The sequence below is a fragment of the Schizosaccharomyces japonicus genome (genome assembly GCF_000149845.2).
Source record: "Schizosaccharomyces japonicus yFS275 unplaced genomic scaffold supercont5.4, whole genome shotgun sequence".
NCBI classification, from domain to species: Eukaryota; Fungi; Ascomycota; class Schizosaccharomycetes; order Schizosaccharomycetales; family Schizosaccharomycetaceae; genus Schizosaccharomyces; species Schizosaccharomyces japonicus.
The window spans coordinates 143,176-149,070 of record NW_011627863.1 but is presented as its reverse complement, the minus strand read 5'-3'; the positions used below and the strand labels follow the sequence as shown (position 1 = coordinate 149,070).

Here is a 5,895-nt window from a genome sequence, read left to right as displayed (position 1 = left end):
GGATCAAATTGTCCCCCAGCGATAAGTAATTTCAGGTTCTATGGGTTAACCTATGAATCCACGGCGGAGGGATTTCAAGTGTCATGTCCCACAATAATGTCTGCTGGAATTGTTCTACCACACGGAAATGAAAGTCCATTGTCTTTTATTAAGCTGCACACTAAGTTCGAGAATTCCTAGAATCTCCATTCGATGACCACTGGCTGTAATTACAAACTCGGAGTCTTCCAATAGATTGTAAGGGAGCTGATATTTCTCCACAAAGTTTGTTGATACGAAACTTTTGGTTGCGCCGCCATCAATTAGTGCTTTCTCGGTTCCTTCGATATCCTCATAAAAACATCAATGTATACTCCATTGTTCTTTCTTCCGCTTTGGTCTTGAGTGACGATTGCTGCCATGAGGTGCGTTAGTCATTCTGACTTTGGGTCCTCTTCTTCTTTCTCCTTGGGTGCGAATTTGTTTGTTTTTATGAATCCATTTGTTTTATTAAATTTGTAGTTGTTATAATAATTCCTGTCATAACGGAATTGACGCTTGAATGGTCTCGGGCTCTCGTTGTAACTGTACGACGAGTTTCCGCGTTGGCGATAATTGTTGCGCGTGCCGTATTCTCTGTGTTTCGGTGCATTGGAAATATTCCTGGTTGTCGATTCGTTCAAACGAGCACTGTTCTCTTCATATTGTTGTAATCTCGTCATTAGCCAGTCGATATCCGTTAAGTTTCCTTTCTCGATGTCTTTTTCAATGAGAAATTCTCGCGCTTTTTTCGGCATTCCCGCCAGTAAACCGACCACGAACGAATCCCACATGGTCAAACGCGGTTGGCGAAAATAACGCGCAAAGGCACGACCGAAATCAGCGGCTTTGCCTCGATCGCTAAGGTTTCCAATGTCCATAATAAGGTTTCGGCGTCGCGTAAGTAGCTCTGGTTCCAAAATAGCTACGGCGGTTTCCTTCCATGTCGTGAATTGGGCTTCTTTCCCTTTTATTCTTTCAAACATGTCGCTTGGAATAAACTTCTTAAGCTTGTCTTGTCGCTCTTCCTCGCTGGCCGTCGCATAGTGTCGGTCAAAGTACCCCGCGACCTTTTCTATGTACGTGGTTGGATCGCAATTCTGATCGTAGACCAATCGTTCTTCAATTTGAATTAAACTATCGGATAGGGTTGTAGCGGCCGACTTTTTCTCACTCTGCTCTGGTGCTTCAGGAACAGAAGCTGTCGTCGGTCTTAAAGAAGAGAGCTCTTCTTTCAAGCATCTTGAGACCGTCGATGCGACTAGCGAAATTATGTCTGCCTCAGACAATGTTGAGTCGGGGCTTCTTCCCACAGATTGGCTCGGCTTCTCGTGGCTTGCCATAATAGGTTTTTTTCAAGCGTCTCAATAAAATGTTCAAGTTGATGAGTTATCGATATATTGTTAACTACGGAGCAATCTCGGACTGAGGTCGAACAATGTCAACGGAGGTTTCCGATTTAGGTTGGAGTCGAAAGGTTGCTCGGCAGTTGGACTGATCGTTTATGGTTTTTGAAAGGAAGATTTAGGTTTAGAAAGTTATAGGTGAATATGTATTGATCAGTTTATTGTTCGACAGCTATCTTAGTGTTACTTCGGGCCTTTTATACTGTTGACAGTGGCAAATAGATATCTAGACCGGAGTTATCAATTAGACATCTGGAGTATTGTCTTTGACAATCAACCCCTCTTCCCTTGAGACACATCAACCCTTTTTAGTTTTATTTTCCATTCACTTTTACGACTCTTGTCCTTTGCTCATTACTCCTGCTCTCAGCTACCCCTTACGCTTACCACCTTTCTTTACTCGCCCCAACACCTCTCTCTCTTCTATCGCTACGCACATCTTTTTTCACTGACTGGTGCTACGTTGCCGATGACGATAGAACAATTTTACAATAGATTAAATGTTAAGTTTATACAATAGAATATAGTGTATTCTATTACAGTGAAAGAAAAGAAAAGATAATATGGAAAATTGAGTTGAGTTGAATTGAATTGAATCGAATTGAATTGAATTGAGCTGAATTGATTAAACTATATTGTGTAAAAATAAGTAGCAGAAGAAAAAGCAAATTTAGTGAAATAAAATAAAATAAAATAAAATGAAAAGAAAATAAAAGAAAAGAAAATAAAAGAAAATAAAAGAAAAGAAAAGAAAAGAAAAGAAAATAAAATAAAATAAAATGAAATGAAAGAAAATGAAATGAAGACTAAGGTATTTATACTGAAGAAACGGTTCTTAGTCATAATGGTATGACTAAGCGTGGCGTGAATTATACAGTCACGAAGAGGTAAATTACGCGACTGCAATTGTTGTCACGCGAACCTCGTACGATGCCTGTAGCGATCAGAATCGCTGTTTGAAGTTGGCGATCGTATTTAATCGCGTGCGCGCCGCTAGAGCGTATAAACTTTACAAAAATAAAATAAAATAAAATAAAATAAAATGAAATGAAAGAAAATGAAATGAAATGAAATGAAAGAAAAGAAAATGAAATAAAATGAAAGGAAAGGAAATATAATGAAAGGAAATAAAATGAAATGAAAGAAAAGAAAAGTGGAAGCCTGAACGTATACAGGATATCTTTGATGAATACATGCGAGCAAAAAGATGAGTAAAATAGCAAGCTTGAGCCCCTTCTATTCACAATAAGAGGAACCAAAAAACCAGCTAGTCCCGCCGGGGATCGAACCCGGGACCTTCTCCGTGTGAAGGAGAAATCATACCACTAGAACACGGAACTCAGTCTTCTATTGTCCGGTCCTACTCACAGTACAAGTAGCCGTAAGCCTCAAAACGAACGCCGGTTTTGGTTTCTTGTTTGGCTTTTTCGGTTCGCCGCTCAAATCAACGAACCGTAATGTCTTCGTTTTTGCGCTTCTAATGCGACGGGGATTCATTGACTTTCACTCTATCGCGTTTTGCTTCCGGTGGCTCGTGTTTCTAATCAGCTCGTGTCGAGTCCTCATTCGGCTTTCTGCGGAAAAAAACAAGAGGAGGTAAGAAAATAAGAACTCGGAACTCGAACGGGGAAGACAGGGTAGTAGTGGGCTGAAGATGTGATGTTGAAATGCGGTCTATGACGAGAAGGGTATTCGTCGCAAGTCTTGTGCCGTAGAAAACGGAGAATAATCAAACACAAAGAACTATGGATGGAGGGATGTACTACGATGGTAGAGATTTTTACGAGCCAGTCCCGCTTAGCTCAATCGGCTTAGAGCGTCCGGCTTTTAGGACACGATAGTCAGGTGACCGGAAGGTTGCGAGTTCGAGTCTCGCAGTGGGAGATACTTTTTCCCATGGCGGGAAAAACTTGGGCCATGTCGATGCGGGCCGAAGGTTGAATGCTGGGCGCCGCCCGTATTACATTGGAATGCCTTCACTTCAAGTATACTTGTTTGTGGGAACACGCAAACAATCCTGATGGAAGACCAGCACGTAAAGGTTTGTGTTGAGGCAGCGTGAACTTAGAGGACTATTTGAGGGGTAGAGACATGGTGGCCGTTTGGTCTAGTGGTATGATACCATCTTAGGGTGATGGTGGTCGTGGGTTCGATTCCCACAACAGCCCTTTTTGCCCGGCTACGGGCGTGCGTGTTGCTTGTTTACAATTTGAGCCGTTTCCGTCCATGGTGGATGGCCTGGTCGTGCTGTCATGATCTGCCTGAAGTTGCCTACACTCGGCAGAAACAAAAGCAAGCCCACACCAGGAATCGAACCTGGGTTGCAACGGCCACAACGTTGAGTCTTGACCACTGGACCATGTGAGCTTCTCATGCCCTGTCAACGGAGGTTTCCGATTTAGGTTGGAGTCGAAAGGTTGCTCAGCAGTTGGACTGATCGTTTATGGTTTTTGAAAAGAAGATTTAGGTTTAGAAAGTTATAGGTGAATATGTATTGATCAGTTTATTGTTCGACAGCTATCTTAGTGTTACTTCGGGCCTTTTATACTGTTGACAGTGGCAAATAGATATCTAGACCGGAGTTATCAATTAGACATCTGGAGTATTGTCTTTGACATTCCTCCTCCAAGATTGACTCAATCTTAATAGAATTTGCGGCGCGCTTTAATTCTTCTTAGAAGAGCGTCGCTTTGCAGTTCGTGGGTTTTCATATCTCGGGTAAGATGCCTTAGAAATCTTATGGCGTTGACAATAAGATCTTAATTCTTCAATTGCCAAATGTTTTACTCTTTGAGCGAGTAACCAGTCTTTGTGAGTTTCGAATTGGGGCTCACCTGTCACTTCGTCATTGTATGGCTTCGTGTAGACGCAGTATAGCCATAATTCATTTCCTTTGACCCTGTGATTCAAGATAGCTGTGATGCTAGTAATTTGGTAGTCATCCTTCGCGACAATTGGTGGTTCTCTAGCGTTGTATTTCTCAAGTTGGGACACATGAAATCGGTCCGGGAGATGTTGTCTGTTTGTTTCTTTCAGGTCTAAGCGGTAAGATAAATCTCCAATTTTTCCAACGATCTTAAACGGTCCTGCGTATGGCATGTCTAGCTTTCCTGTTGTTGGCCAATACGCGTTGAATCCTTTCTTTAGTAGAACTAAGTCACCAATTCTGAAATTCGGCGCTTCTTGTGCTTTCTGATCGTAATAAAATTTGGATTTTTCGTTTGCTTTTCGCAAGCATTCTCGAATTTCGTCATTTATTTTTGCGATTTCGGTAATTGATGGGACCTTTTGATATTCCGCTTTTAATTCATCGATGTCAGATACCACTGCTTCGCGTCCATGTTCAATGAAGTATGGGGTTTTCCCTGTTGCTGCGTTAGGTGTTGTATTATGATTGAATTCGGCTCTTTTCAGATAATTCGCCCAAGTATCTTCGAACTTCGAGCAATAACATCTTAAGTATTTTTCGAGAGTTTGGTTCATCCGCTCTGTCTGACCATTCGTCTGCGGTCTGTAACCTGCTGTAAAGCTTAATTCAATTCCTAAAGACGCGCAGTAACTCTGCCACTCCTTTGCTCGAAGTTGTGGGCCACAATCGCTTAGTATATTTTTTGGTTTTCCTTTTACCCAAAATACCTGTTCATTCATTAGATCTTTCAATTCACTTGCCGTAACAGTTTTATTGCAAGGGACGGCTGTTAACCCTTTTGAGAATCGATCGACGATAACTAGAATAGAATCGAAGTTTCTGCTTTTCGGTAAATCTGTAATGAAATCAATTGACAATGCCTCAGCTGGGCGATTTGGAACATCTAACGGCTCCATAAGGCTTATGATTTCTCCATTTCGCCATTTGACATATAGGGCAGGCCGAAACATATTTTCTAATGACATTTGACATTCCATACCAACTGAATTTGGCTGCAATTTTAGCAAATGTTTTATCACGTCCTTGATGTCCACCATTCAGGGAATCATCGTGATATTCTTTTAGGATCATCTCAATGTGATCGCCTTCTGTCGGCACAATAATTGCGTCTTTTTCGTCATATAATAAACCTCGACGTAAATCAACGTCGGCTTTTCTTCTTAATTCTGCGTTTTGTATCAGTCGCTTAAACGCTGTGTCTTTTTCATAGGCTGCCTGAATCGCCTGAACTAATGAATTTTTTGAAACAGTAAGACTGCAAATTATGTCTGTCGCATAACTTTCTTCATAATCAGGTCTTCTTGACAAGGCATCAGCCATTGTATTTTCTTCGCCACGTCTGTATTTAATTTCAAAATTGTATTCGCTCAATTCGTAGAGCCACCGCAGTATCTTCTTGCGGGCAGACGGCTTTGGAGAGTTGAAAAACGATACTAGATTCTTGTGATCTGTTAGTACTTCGAACGCTTCTTGCGTTCCTTCAAGGTAATATGCCCAATGTAAGAAGATGATCAAAAATCACTATAAGGTAGTGGAGGAGGA

The 5,895-nt window shown here is 41.4% G+C and overlaps 4 non-coding genes across 4 annotated transcripts; 2 read left to right on the top strand and 2 right to left on the bottom strand.

Annotated features, from left to right (window-relative positions):
• Nucleotides 1-2,692: 2,692 nt before the first annotated feature.
• On the bottom strand, nucleotides 2,693-2,764 carry SJAG_16356. The gene has a single exon. It is a non-coding gene; the product is annotated as a tRNA-Val (tRNA).
• Nucleotides 2,765-3,215: 451 nt separating this feature from the next.
• Nucleotides 3,216-3,308, top strand: SJAG_16355. The gene has a single exon. It is a non-coding gene; the product is annotated as a tRNA-Lys (tRNA).
• A 212-nt stretch (nucleotides 3,309-3,520) lies between these two features.
• On the top strand, nucleotides 3,521-3,592 carry SJAG_16354. The gene has a single exon. It is a non-coding gene; the product is annotated as a tRNA-Pro (tRNA).
• Nucleotides 3,593-3,719: 127 nt separating this feature from the next.
• On the bottom strand, nucleotides 3,720-3,791 carry SJAG_16353. The gene has a single exon. It is a non-coding gene; the product is annotated as a tRNA-His (tRNA).
• Nucleotides 3,792-5,895: the final 2,104 nt, after the last annotated feature.